At 44.3% G+C, this 14,770-nt stretch overlaps 1 protein-coding gene and 1 long non-coding RNA gene across 4 annotated transcripts in view; one reads left to right on the top strand and one right to left on the bottom strand.

Moving 5' to 3' along the window:
• The window catches only part of lama3 (laminin, alpha 3), a 456,248-nt gene that overhangs the window by 349,374 nt on the left and 92,104 nt on the right, over positions 1–14,770 (bottom strand). The window lies entirely within an intron of this gene.
• On the top strand, positions 6,771–14,168 carry LOC137369726 (uncharacterized). Its single transcript, XR_010975001.1, has 3 exons — positions 6,771–6,810; positions 11,021–11,124; positions 13,818–14,168. It is a non-coding gene; the product is annotated as an uncharacterized lncRNA (long non-coding RNA).

The following is a 14,770-nucleotide window of genomic DNA, read 5'->3' as shown; positions in this document are numbered from 1 at the left end:
ACTTCTTAATCTTCTATACACAATGGAATACAAGCCTAGTCTATGCAACCTGTCCTCATAATTTAACCCTTTTAGCCCCAGTATCATTCTGGTGAATCTACACTGCACCCCCTCCAAGGCCGATATATCCTTCCTGAGGGGCAGTGCCCAGAACTGATGGTGATTCTCCAGAAGCAATCTAACCAAAGCTTTTTACAATTGTAGCATAACTTCCACCCTTTTACATTCCAGTCCCCTTGAGATAACAGTTAACATTCCATTAGCCATTTTAATTATTTTAGTACCAATTATTTATAGTGATTAAAGAATTGAAGATGATTCAGATTAAAGACCTCTATCAGTCTTTGGCTCACATTCCATATATGAAACGTGTTATCTGACAGACACGAAAAGATGGGATGTTAACAATCAGTTCATTCTTGCCAACTTTCAAGGTGTTGTTTTATCCCAAGATAAGGCAGCCAATTTATTCTTTGGACGTGGGCAGTAAGCTGTGGAACTGCCGTCCATTACATAAGGAAGTACAATTTCAAATGTGCTGATGACACCAATTGGCAGATGTACAAAGAACAAAGGACAGTACAGAACAGGAACAGCCCCTTCAGCCCTCCAAGTCTGCGCCGATCTTGATGCCTGTCTAAACTAAAACCTTCTGCCCATCGAGGTCCGTATCCCTCTATTCCCATCCTATTCATGTATTTGTCAAGATGCCTCTTAAACGTCGCTACCGTACCTGCTTCCACCATCTCCCCCGGCAGCAAGTTCCAGGCACTCACCACCCTCTGTGTAAAGAACTTGCCTCGCACATCCCCTCTAAACTTTGCCCCTCGCACCTTAAACCTATGTCCCCCAGTAACTGACTCTTCCACCCTGGGAAAAAGCTTCTGACTATCCACTCTGTCCATGCCACTCATAACTTTGTAAATCTCTATCATGTCCCCCCTCCACTTCCATCGTTCCAGTGAAAACAATCCAAGTTTATCCAACCACTCCTCATTGCGAATACCCTCCAGAGCAAGCACCATTCCTGGTAAACCTCTTCTGTACCCTCTCCAAAGCCTGCACATCCTTCTGGTAGTGTGGCGACCAGAATTGCACGCAGTATTCCAAGTGTGGCCTAACTAAGGTTCTGTACAGCTGCAACATGACTTGCCTATTTTTATACTCTATGCCCCGACCGATGAAGGCAAGCATGCCGTATGCCTTTCTGACTACCTTATCCACCTGCGTTGCCACTTTCAGTGATCTGTGGACCCTGTACGCCCAGATCTCTCTGCCTGTCAATACTCCGAAGGGTTCTGCCATTTACTGTATACTTTCCACCTGTATTAAATCTTCCAAAATGCATTACCTCAAATTTGTCCGGATTAAACTCCATCTGCCATTTCTCCGCCCAAGTCTCCAACCGATCTATATCCTGCTGCATCCTCCGACAATCCTCATCACTATCCGCAACTGCTCCAACCTTTGTGTCGTCCGCAAACTTACTAATCAGACCAGCTACATTTTCCTCCAAATCATTTATATATACTACAAACAGCAAAGGTCCCAGCACGGATTCCTGCGGAACACCATTAGTCACAGCCCTCCATTCAGAAAAGCACCCTTCCACTGCTACCCTCTGTCTTCAATGACTGAGCCAGTTCTGTATCCATCTTGTCAGCTCACCTCTGATCCCCTATGACTTCACCTTTTGTACCAATCTGCCATGAGGGACCTTGTCAAATGCTTTACTGAAGTCCATGTAGATAACATCCACTGCCCTTCCTTCATCAATCATCTTCGTCACTTCCTCAAAAAACTCAATCAAGTTAGTGAGACACGACCTCTCCTTCACAAAACCATGCTGCCTCTCGTTAATAAGTTCATTTGTTTCCAAATGGGAGTAAATCCTGTCCCGAAGAATCCTTTCCAATAATTTCCCTACCACTGATGTAAGGCTCACCGGCCTATAATTTCCTGGATTATCCTTGCTACCCTTCTTAAACAGATGAACAACATTGGCCATTCTCCAGTCCTCTGGGACCTCACCTGTAGCCAATGAGGATGCAAAGAGTTCTGTCAAGGCCCCAGCAATTTCCTCCCTTGCCTCCCTCAGTATTCTGGGGTAGATCCCATCAGGCCCTGGGGACTTATCTACCTTAATGCTTTGCAAAACGCCCAACACCTCCTCCTTTTTGATAACGACATGACCCAGACTATCTACACTCCCTTCCCTAGATTCATCATCCACCAAGACCTTCTCTATGGTGAATACTGATGCAAAGTACGCATTTAATACCTCGCCCATTTCCTCTGGCTCCACACATAGATTCCCTCCTCTGCCCTTGAGTGGGCCAACCCTTTCCCTGGTTACCCTCTTGCTCTTTATATACGTATAAAAAGCCTTGGGATTCTCCTTAATCCTGTTTGCCAATGACTTTTCATGACCCCTTTTAGCCCTCCTGACTCCTTGCTTAAGTTCCTTCCTACTTTCTTGATATTCCTCAACGGCTTCGTCTGTTCCCAGCCTTCTAGCCCTTACCAATGCTTCCTTTTTCTTTTTGACTAGGCTCACAATATCCCTCGTTATCCAAGGTTCCTGAAACTTACCAAACTTATCCTTCTTCCTCACAGGAACATGCTGATCCTGGATTCTAATCAACTGACGTCTGAAAGACTCCCACATGTCAGATGTTCATTTACCCTCAAACAGCCGCCCCCAATCTAAATTCTTCAGTTCCTGCCTAATGTTGTTATAATTAGCCTTTCCCCAATTTAGCACCTTCACCCGACGACTACTCTTATCCTTATCCACAAGTACCTTAAAACCTACGGAATTATGGTCACTGTTCCCGAAATGCTCCCCTACTGAGACTTCAACCACCTGGCCGGGCTCATTTTCCAATACCAGGTCCAGTACGGCCCCATCCCTAGTTGTACTATCAACATATTGTTTCAAGAAGCCTTCCTGGATGCTCCTTACAAATTCTGCCCCATGCAAGCCCCTAGCACTAAGTGAGTCCCAGTCAATATAGGGGAAGTTAAAATAACCCACCACTACAACCCTGTTGCTTTTACATCTTTCCAAAATCTGTCTTCATATCTGTCCCTCTATCTCCCGCTGGCTGTTGGGAGGCCAACATCGTGACTGCACCCTTTCTATTCCTGAGCTCTACCCATATTGCCTCGCTGCATGACCCCTCCGAGGTGTCCTCGTGCAGTACAGCTGTGATATTCTCCTTAACCAGTAAATGCAACTCCCCCACCCCTTTTACATCCCCCTCTTTCCCACCTGAAGCTTCTAAATCCCGAAACATTTAGCTGCCAATCCTGTCCTTCCCTCAACCAAGTCTCTGTAATAGCAACAACATCATAGTTCCATGTAGTTAATACAGAGGACTCTGACAAAATACAGGAAAGTCATTAACAAACTTGCAGAATGGGCATGTAATTAGCAAATGAATTTCATTATAAGTGTGAGCTGATATATTTTGGTAGGAAGAATAAGAAGGCCATATACTTTTTGGAAAATAAGTGTCTAAATGGGGGTAGAGGAGCAGAGGGATCTTGGGGTACAGATACACAAATCACTAAAAGTAGTGGCACAGGTTAATAAGGCCATAAAAAAGCAAAACAAGCACGGGGATTCATTTCCAGAGGAGTATAATTGACAAGTTATGTTAAACTTGTATAGGACCTTGGTTAGACTACATTTGGAGTACTGTGCACAGTTCTGATCTCCATATTGCAAAAATGATACAGAAGTACCGGGAAAGATGCAAAAAAATTTATGAAGATGATACCAGAACTGAGAGGTTATACCTATGAGGAAACGTTGAACAGCTCTAGAAAGAAAAAGGCTAAGGAGTGATCTAATTGAGGTCTTCAAGATCTTTGAAGTCTTCAAAGGGTTAGACATAGAGAAGCTGTTTCCACTTGTAGGGGAGACCAGTGCTAGGGGCAATTAAATATAAATAATAAATTCAATAGGGAATTCAACGGAAATTCTTCACCCAGAGAGTGGTGAGAATGTGGAACTTGCTATCACAGCCTGAACCCGACGCTCTGGAATTCTCTCTCGAAACATCTCCTTCCTCCATTAAGAAGCTCCTTAAAACCTAACTGACAAAGCTTTTGGTTACTTGCTCTAATATTTCCTTTTTTGTCTCAGCGAGTGGTTGAGGAGAATAGCAGAGACGTGTGGAAGGGGAAGCTAGGAAAGTACATGAGGGAGAAAGGAATTAAGGATATGTTGATAGGGTTGAATAAAGAGAGATGGGAGGAGGCTAATGTAGAGCTTAAACACATGCATGGACCAGTTGGGCCTCATGACATGTTTCTGTGCTGTAAATACTTTGCAACACTTTGCATACTGCTTGTCACTTGAATGAAACTTCGGTTGAGGCAGAAAGTGGCTGCCTGATCTCCAACTACCAGTTATCCCACCCCACCAGAAGTAGAAATTTACTCCCGTTTTTTATTCTAGAAGTTTGTTCCAGCTGCTGAAGAAGGGGTGTGAGAGTGCTTAGAAATTCGGCACTGTTCCTGGTGGCTACCTTGTACTCTAATATTAAACTCTAATACTAATATATTAGAGGCCACTCCTCGATTTAAAATAACTCATCCTGGTTTTCAAATTCTTCACTGCCCTTGCCCCTCCCTATCTCTCTAATCTCCTCCAGCCCAGGTGTCCTCTCCATTTCTGGCCTCTTCAGCATCCCCGATTTTAATTGTTCCACCATTGGTGGCCATGCATTCAGCTGCCTGAACCCGACGCTCTGGAATTCTCTCCCAAAACATCTCCTTCCTCCATTAAGAAGCTCCTTAAAACCTAACTCTGACAAAGCTTTTGGTTACTTGCTCTAATATTTCCTTTTTTGTCTCAGTGTCAATTTTGTTTGACAATGCGCTTTTGTGAAGCAACATGGATGATTTACCATGTTAAAGGTACTATATAAATGTAAGCTGTTGTTGTAAATTGCAGCATTGCATATCCTTAGACCTGATTTTGTCAGTAAATTCGATTAGTCAATTTAACCTGTCAAATCTCTGCTCTGTTTGCTATATTTTCCATCTGCAGGAGGTGCATACAGGAGTATAGCTCACAATTATGTTTAATTTAATAGTAGTAGCACAATTGGAGCAGATGATAATTTCAGATTCTTGCACTCTGCAAATGCAGAAAGCAAAACAATGCACATTTCCAACTGTAAGGGGCTGTGGTCTGTTAATAAAACTGTCATCCGGCTATTGAACAAGAATATGATGCCATGGAACTCAAAATCATAACAATGCTTTCCAAAGTAATGGATTGTTTTTCACAAATTAACTAAATTGCTTTTTAAAGTAGGAGGGGAATATTAAATTGCATCGGAAATATAGAACGAAACTAATCTTTAATGAAGAATTGTTGATGCAGGTGGAAACATTCACAAACATCTTAAGGGAGCAGCGTTTAATAACATTAATTAGCTGTTCTGTGGGCTGAAGGCTGCCATTAAATTTTGAGATCACAGATAATTAAAGTATAATGTGAAGTTTAAGATAAACACTTGGTAGATGGCAATAGCAAAGTAAGACAACACAAGCTTACAAATGATTTAGAGTGCATTGAGATAAATATGAGGGTTTCGAGTGGTATGCAAGCTTTGTAACACTGGAGCAATGGAAAGTATTAACTTTTGATTTATACAACAATAGCAGCTTGCATCTATATAACATCTTTAATGTAGTAAAATGTTCCACAGGAACGCTTCATAGGAGCAATATCGAAAAAGATTTGACACTGAACCACATAAGGAGACATTAGGACAAATGAACAAAAGCATAGTCAAAGAGGTAGGATTTAAGGAGTGTCTTAAAGAGAGAGGACAGAGAGGTGTAGGGAGGGAACTCCAGAGCTCAGGGCCCAGACAGCTGAAGGAGGCATGGCCATCAGCGGTGGAGCGATTAAAATCAGGGATGTCCAAGAGGCCAGAATTGGATGAGTGCAGCAATCTCATAGGGTTGTATGGCTGGAGGAAATTACTGGAATAGGAGTGACAAAGGCATGAAGGAATAGGAGTGACAAAGCCATTGTACATAGAGTTATACTTCGAATTTACAGCACAGAATCAGGCTATTTGGCCCATCTGGTCTGAGCCAGTGTTTATGTTCCACACGAGCCTCCTCCCTCATCTACTTCATCTCATCCTATCAGCATATCCTTTCATTCCTTTCTCCCTCTTGTACTTATCTAACATCCCCTTAAATGCATTGAGCTTCCCTTTAAATGGATATACATTATTAAGAATGACAATATAGGTTCAATATTCATTCACACCTACATGTACTGTAAATAATTGTTGTCGTTATTGTGGAGATCATCCCATAACAAAGCCAACGCAGTGCTGAGAGGCTTACCACAGTGGCTTCTCTGATTTCCATGGAACTGCTACTAATTGCCTCTTTTTTCCTCCCCAGCACCACAGATTCATTACTTTCAGCATCCTCCATCTTTCCTTGTCCCTCACAACTACAGCTCTCTGCTCCTTCAGTCTCAGTCTCGCTCCATTCCTACTAGCTTAGTCATACTGAGAGCAGGAGACAGCTGAAAACCAATAGCTGGGACCCACACAGGGGCCGGGATATTGTGGAGGCGGCGGGGTTCCCGGCACCAGGCTGATAAGGCAGGTGTCGGGATCCCCACCCCTTTAAAGACAGGGATCCCGCCTCCAAGAACTGCCAGCCAATCAGAGGGCTAGCAGCTCAGCTGTATCAGTGTGGTGGCCACTACCGGTACTGCAGAGGCCTTGGACCCAGGCCCAGAGCTGGAATCCTGGACCTCATGTAAGTGGGGCAGGGTTGCTTGGGCCAGTCCGGAAGGCCCCAGCAAGGAGCAGTGGGGGGAGGGGTGGACGTGAAATCGAGGGGGCGGGGGATCCATGGAGGTGAAAGTTTTACTGGCAGGAGTCTTCCGTGGGCCACAGATTGCCCACAGAGGAGGGAACAACCTACACCCTCCCCCAAAGCCCGCTGGGAGCGTGACTTGTTTGTAAGATGCCCTCCCCAGGCAGCAGAGGCACCCGCCCGCAGGCAGCAGGAAGAGGTCCTTACGTCGCTATTAATAGGCTACTTAAGGACCTCAACTGGCCTCTGGGTGGGAAGGTCGTCGTTGGCCTATCCCACCCCTGGCAAAATCTCATGGCGACGGGGTGCCGATGTGTCCTCTGCCCCCCGCCGTCTGTCACGATTCTAGAGACCCCCATCCCCCCCCCCCCGCCGCCGACCCTGCCTCGGTGGGCTCATAAGTCCAGCCCAGACTCTATGTTGCCGAGAAATAGATTCTATGGTTTGTTAATGGGTATGACAACTGTCCTCCCGAGCTACGTAGGTCCTAATGCAGAAGGGAAACTTTGAGTGACAAAGTCTGCTGACAGTACATTGTTTTCTTTGAATGCGACATATTAATTTGTTGGATCTAGGGCTTCTTTCAGCTGGAAGATTTTCACTTGTTCTAATTACTCCTGTAGCGATTAATTTGATAATGCTGAGTCATTTTTTTCTCAGTCACCTGTCCCATTGCTAACGATTTGCCTAACATTCGGAAAGTAGAGATCGATATTGCTTCCAATTTACTTGCTCTATAAAAGCACTGGGGTGGATTTGTTAAGTGCATTTTTTGGTTTATACCAGTGGATAACCTTACGAGTTTTATTTATTCTCCATGATTTGAACTAATTCTTCTCTAACTTGGATGTCAGCTGTGTCTCAATGGGTATCAGTCCCACCTCCGAGTCAGAAGCTTCTGGGTTTGAGTCCCATTCCAGAGGCTTGAGTGTAAAAGGATCAAGGGTAGGCCATTCAGCATCTTGAGCTTGTTCTGCAATTCAGTTAGATCAGGGCTGATTTGTAACAATTCCATCTACCCACCTTAGTTCCATATCCTCTTAATACCCTTGCCGAACAAAAATCCATCAATCTCAGTTTTGAAATTTTGAACTGACCCCCAGCTTCAATAGTTTTTTGGGGGAAAGTTTTCCAGATTTCCACTCCCCTTTGTGTGAAGAAAAGCTTCCTGACATCACCCCTGAACAGCCTATCTCTAATTGTAAAGCTTATGCCCCCTTGTTCTGGACCCCCACCATAGGACATAATCAATACCACAATCCTGTTTGTGGGAGCTTGCTGTGCATGTATGCACAAAGTGGCTGCTGTGTTTCCTACATTACAACAGTAACAACACTTCAAACAGTACTTCATTGGTTGGAGAGCGCTTTGGCACATCCTGAGTCAATGAAAGGTGCGTTAAATGCCTATTTATTTTTCCCTAAAATTGTTTGCAATTTTTATTCCATATTTGTATGTTGATTTATTTGTGTCTTTGCCTACTGTAACTACACAAATACGTTCCCCATATCTTGAATGAATGGATTTTCCGTGTGGTAGGATGGCCTTTTGGAGCATGTACCACGCCAGCATCACTTGCAGTGCAGCCCCAAAGGGATCTTTTTATGCCAGTATTCATATTTTTATACTTTTTTTATTTAGAGATACAGCACTGAAACAGGCCCTTCAGCCCACTGAGTCTGTGCCAACCAACAACCACCCATTTATACTAATCCTACATTAATCCCATATTCCCTACCACATCCCCACCATTCTCCTACCACCTACCTACACTAGGGGCAATTTACAATGGCCAATTTATAAGATCATAAGATCATAAGAACTAGGAGCAGGAGTAGGCCGTCCGGCCCCTCGAGGCTGCTCCGTCATTCAATAAGATCATGGCTGATCTTTCAGTGGACTCAGATCCACTTACCCGCGCTCTCACCATATCCCTTAATTCCTTTATTGTTCAAAAAGATATCTACCTTAGCTTTAAAAACGTTTACTGAAGAAGCGTCAACTACTTCACTGGGCAAGGAATACCATAGATTAACAACCCTCTGGGTGAAGAAGTTCCTTCTTAATTCAGTCCTAAATCTGATCCCTCTAATCTTGAGGCTATGCCCTCTTGTCCTAGCTTCACCTGCCAGTGGAAACATCCTCTCTACTTGTATCTTATCTATTCCCTTCATAATTTTATATATTTCTGTAAGATCCCCCCTCATTCTTCTGAATTCTAATGAATATAATCCCAATCTACTCAGTCTCTCCTCATATGCCAACCCCCTCAACTCCGGAATCAACCTAGTGAACCTCCTCTGCACCCTCTCCAGTGCCAGTACATCCTTTCTCAAGTAAGGAGACCAAAACTGCACACAGTACTCCAGGTGCGGCCTCACCAGCACCTTATACAGCTGCAACATAACCTCTCTGCTTTTAAACTCAATCCCTTTAGCAATGAAAGACAAAACTCCATTTGCCTTCCTAATTACTTGCTGTACCTGCAGACCAACCTTCTGCGATTCATGCACAAGGACACCCAGGTCCCTCTGCATAGCAGCATGCTGCAACTTTTTACCATTCAAGTAATAATCCTTTTTCCTGTTACTCCTACCGAAATGAATGACTTCACATTTATTAACATTGTATTCCATCTGCCAGACCTTTTTCCACTCACTCAATGTATCTATGTTCCTCTGCAAAGTTTCACAGTCATCTGCACACTTTGCTCTGCTACTCATCTTAGTGTCATCTGCAAACTTTGACACCCTACACGTGGTCCCCAACTCCAAATCATCTATATAAATTGTAAATAATTGCGGTCCCAACACCGATCCCTGAGGCACACCACTAGTGACTGATTGCCAACCAGAATAGCACTCATTTATCCCCACTCTCTGCTTCCTGTTAGTCAACCAATCCTCTATCCATGCTAATACTTTACCCCGAACGCCATGCATCCTTATCTTATGCAGCAGCCTCTTGTGCGGCACCTTGTCGAAGGCCTTTTGGAAATCTAGGTACACCACATCCACTGGGTCCCCATCGTCCACCTTGCTCGTAATGTCATCATAGAATTCCAAAAGATCTGTCAAGCATGACCTGCCCTTCATGAACCCATGCTGCGTCTGCCCAACGGGACAATTTCTATCGAGATGCCCTGCTATTTCTTCCTTGATAATAGACTCAAGCATCTTCCCCACTACAGAGCTTAAGCTAACCGGTCTATAATTCCCCATCTTTTGTCTACCTCCCTTTTTAAACAGTGGCGTCACATCTGCTGTTTTCCAATCTGCTGGGACTACCCCAAAGTCCAGCGAATTTTGGAAAATTACCGTCAGTGCACCTGCTATTTCTCCCGCCATCTCCTTTAGTACCCTGGGATGCATTCCATCAGGGCCAGGAGACTTATCAATCCTTAGCTCCATTAGCTTGCCCAACACTACCTCTTCCGTAATAATGATTGTTTCCAGGTCCTCACCTACGTTCGTCTCTTTGTCAATTACTGGCATGTTATTAATGTCCTCCACTGTGAAGACCGAAACAAAATACCTGTTCAATGCCTCGGCCATTTCATCATATCCCATAACTAAATTCCCCTTCTCATCCTCTAAAGGACCAACGTTTACTTTAGCCACTCTTTTTCGTTTTATATATTGATAGAAACTTTTGCTATCTGTCTTTATATTCTGTGCTCGTTTTTTTTGATGTTCTATCTTACTTTTCTTTATAGCTCTTTTTGTGGCTTTCTGTTGACCTTTAAAGTTTTCCCAATCTTCTAGTATCATGCTGTTTTTGGCCACTTTGTATGCCTTCTCTTTCAATTTGATAGCCTACCTTATTTCCTAAGACACCCATGGCAGATTACCCCTTTTCTTCCAGTCCTTCCTTTTCACTGGAATATACTTTTGCTGAGCACTTTGAAAAATTGCTTTGAAAGTCCTCCACTGCTCGTCAACTGTCCCACCGTAAAATCTTTGTTTCCAGTCTACTTTAGCCAAGTCCTCCCTCATTCTATTGTAGTCCCCCTTGTTCAAGTGCAGGACCCTGGTATTGGATTTTATCTCACACTCTCCATCTGTATTCTAAATTCAACCATACTGTGATCACTCTTTCCAAGAGGATCCCTAACTATGAGGTCATTAATTATTCCTGTCGCATTACACAGGAACAAAGAACGAAGAAAATTACAGCACAGGAACAGGCCCTTCGGCCCTCCAAGCCTGCGACGATCCAGATCCTCTATCTAAACATGACGTCTATTTTCTAAGGGTCTGTATCTCTTTACTTCCTGCCCATTCATGTATCTGTCTAGATAAATCTTAAAAGACGCTATCGTGCCCGCGTCTACCACCTCCGCAGGCAACGCGTTCCAGGCACCCACCACCCTCTGCGTAAAGAACTTCCCACGCATATCCCCCCTAAACTTTTCCCCTTTCACTTTGAACTCGTGACCCCTAGTAATTGAATCCCCCACTCTGGGAAAAAGCTTCTTGCTATCCAACCTGTTTACACCTCTCATGATTTTGTACACCTCAATCAGGTCCCCCCTCAACCTTCATCTTTCTAATGAAAATAATCCTAATCTACTCAACCTCTCTTCATAGCTAGCGCCCTCCATACCAGGCAACATCCTGGTGAACCTCCTCTGCACCCTCTCCAAAGCATCCACATCCTTTTGGTAATGTGGCGACCAGAACTGCACGCAGTATTCCAAATGTGGCCCAACCAAAGTCCTATACAACTGTAACATGACCTGCTAACTCTTGTACTCAATACCCCGTCCAATGAAGGAAAGCATGCCGCATGCCTTCTTGACCACTCTATTGACCTGCGTTGCCACCTTCAGGGAACAATGGACCTGAACACCCAAATCTCTGTACATCAGTTTTCCCCAGGACTTTTCCATTTACTGTATAGTTCACTCTTGAATTGGATCTTCCAAAATGCATCACCTCGCATTTTCCCTGATTGAACTCCATCTGCCATTTCTCTGCCCAACTCTCCAGTCTATCTATATTCTGCTGTATTCTCTGACAGTCCCCTTCACTATCTGCTACTCCACCAATCTTAGTGTCGTCTGCAAACTTGCTAATCAAACCACCTATACTTTCCTCCAAATCATTTATGTATATCACAAACAACAGTGGTCCCAGCACGGATCCCTGTGGAACACCACTGGTCACACGTCTCCATTTTGAGAAACTCCCTTCCACTGCTACTCTCTGTCTCCTGTTGCCCAGCCAGTTCTTTATCCATCTAGCTAGTACACCTTGGACCCCATGCGCCTTCACTTTCTCCATCAGCCTACCATGGGGAACCTTATCAAACGCCTTACTGAAGTCCATGTATATGACATCTACAGCCCTTCCCTCATCAATCAACTTTGTCACTTCCTCAAAGAATTCTATTAAGTTGGTAAGACATGACCTTCCCTGCACAAAACTAAATCTAGTTTAAACTAAATCTAAAACTATCCTAGACTAGATCTAGGATAGCTTGCTCCCTCGTCGGTTCCATTACATACTGTTCAAGAAAACTATCACGGATACACTCAACGAACTCCTCCTCAAGGCTACCCTGACTGAGCTGGTTCGACCAATCTCCATGTAGATTAAAATCCCCCATGATAATTGCCGTACCATTTTTACAGGCATTAGTTATTTCTTTGTTTATTGCCCGCCCCAATGTGATGTTATTATTTGGTGGCCTATAGACTACGCCTATCAATGACTTTTTCTTCTTAGAGTTTCTAATTTCCACCCAAATGGATTCAACCTCATTCTCCATAGAACCTATATCATCTCTCAGCACCGCCCTGATGTCGTCCTTGAATATCAGAGCTACACCACCTCCCTTACCTTCCTGTCTGTCCTTCCGAATAGTCTGGTACCCCTGGATATTTAACTCCCAGTCGTGACCAACCTGTAACCATGTCTCCGTAATGGATACCAAATCATATTCATTCGCGATGATTTGTGCCGTTAACTCATCAACCTTGTTACGAATGCTACGAGCATTCAGGTAAAGTGCCTTTATGCTAGCTTTCTTACCCTCATGATTTCCAATATCTCTAATAATAACTCCTGAGTTATCCTTCCTTTCTGCTTCTTTCATAGTCTGCCTTGAACTTAAACCCTCCTGCACACATGTTAACCTGCTGCTTACCTTTTTATTTACCATCATACTCCCTGTCGTTTTCCCTTTCCCTTCCCCCCGACTCACTAGTTTAAAGTCCTAGAGACCACCCTATTTATCCTTTTCGCTAGAACACTGGTTCCAGATCGGTTCAGGTGGAGACCGTCCCATCGGTACAGATCCCCCCGGTTCCAAAACTGATGCCAATGCCCCATGAAATGGAACCCCTCTTTCCCACACCACTCCCTTAGCCACATGTTTACTTTCCTAATATTCTTATCCTTAAGCCAATTTGCACGTGGCTCGGGCAGTAATCCGGAGATTATAACCCTCGAGGACCTGTTCCTTAATTTTGTTCCTAGTGCTTTATAATCCCCAAACAGGTCCTCCATCCTAGCCTTGCCTATGTTGTTAGTCCCAACGTGGACCACAACAACTGGATCCTCCCCCTCCCGCTCCAATATCCTTTCAAGCCGGTCAGAGATATCCTGTACCCTGGCACCGGGCAGGCAACACACCATGCGGGACTCCCGATCCAGCTTGCAAAGGATACTATCTATCCCCCTAATTATAGAATCCCCTATAACTACCACTTGTCTTTTTGCTCCCCCCTCTTGAATGGCCTTCTGCACCATGGTGCCATGGCTCATCCTCCCCGCAGCCCTTTTCCTCATCCACACAGGGAGCAAGTATCTCGTACCTGTTGGATGAGGTCAAAGGCTGAGGCTCCTCCACTCCTGAACTCAGGATCCTCCTACCTGCCTCACTTGCAATCACACCCTGTTGTCCCTGATCACTAACTGAATTTGAATTACTTAATCTACCAGGTGTGACTGCCTCCTGAAACAAAGCGTCCAGGTAACTCTCCCCCTCCCGGATGTGCCGCAGTGTTTGAAGCTCAGATTCCAGATCATCAACTCTAAGCCGGAGTTCTTCCAGCAACCAACACTTGCTGCAGATGTGGTCACTGCCGTTCACAATGGGGTCAGCCAGCTCCCACATCATACAGCTACAGCACATCACCTGCCCAGCCATCTCTACTTAGTTAATTACTTTATTACTTTATATAAATTTATGAGTTAAATACTTTGATACTTCTCTGCTATGGTCTTTTTCAAATAACCAATTAATAGATAAATCAAAAAAAAGAAAGTAAACTTTTAACCAATCACACAATACAGAAGAAATAAAAAAGCTTACCTTATCAACACACTCGAGTCCTTTTTTTTTGGTTAGAGGAGGAGGGCGGGTGGGAGACACTACATGTGTAGTGTCTCGGGTTCAGCCACTGCCCAAATATATAGGTTTTTACTTACCCAGCAGTCCCCTGGTCCGCCGAAACAAAAGGTAATTAACTTTAAGCTGAAACTGACCTTCCCAGCTGATAACTCGCTCGCACTATCTCTGCTTCCGAGAAAGCTGCTGCAACAAAAATTTACCCCTCAACCTGCAAGTCTTTGGCTGTGGGAGGAAACCGGAGCACCCGGCGGAATCCACGCGGTCACAGGGAGAACTTGCAAACTCCACACAGGCAGTACCCAGAACTGAACCCAGGTCACTGGAGTTGTGAGGCTGCGGTGCTAACCACTGTGCCACTGTGCCACCCCTGAATATTAATATTCAGAAAATAAGCCAGCTTAATATGAATAAGCTTGGATGCAATGGCTGTTGGATGGTCTATCTAATTGGATAATTATGTTGGTTTATGTAGTTCACGTGCCTCAATGAATATGAATATTGGGTTGTGCTCTGAGGTTTGAGATGGTCATTGCCTGGCACT

The sequence above is a fragment of the Heterodontus francisci genome, chromosome 5 (genome assembly GCF_036365525.1).
Source record: "Heterodontus francisci isolate sHetFra1 chromosome 5, sHetFra1.hap1, whole genome shotgun sequence".
In the NCBI taxonomy this organism is placed as follows: Eukaryota; Metazoa; Chordata; class Chondrichthyes; order Heterodontiformes; family Heterodontidae; genus Heterodontus; species Heterodontus francisci.
The sequence above is the reverse complement of the archived record's forward strand: the minus strand, read 5'-3'. Positions and strand labels throughout refer to the sequence as shown.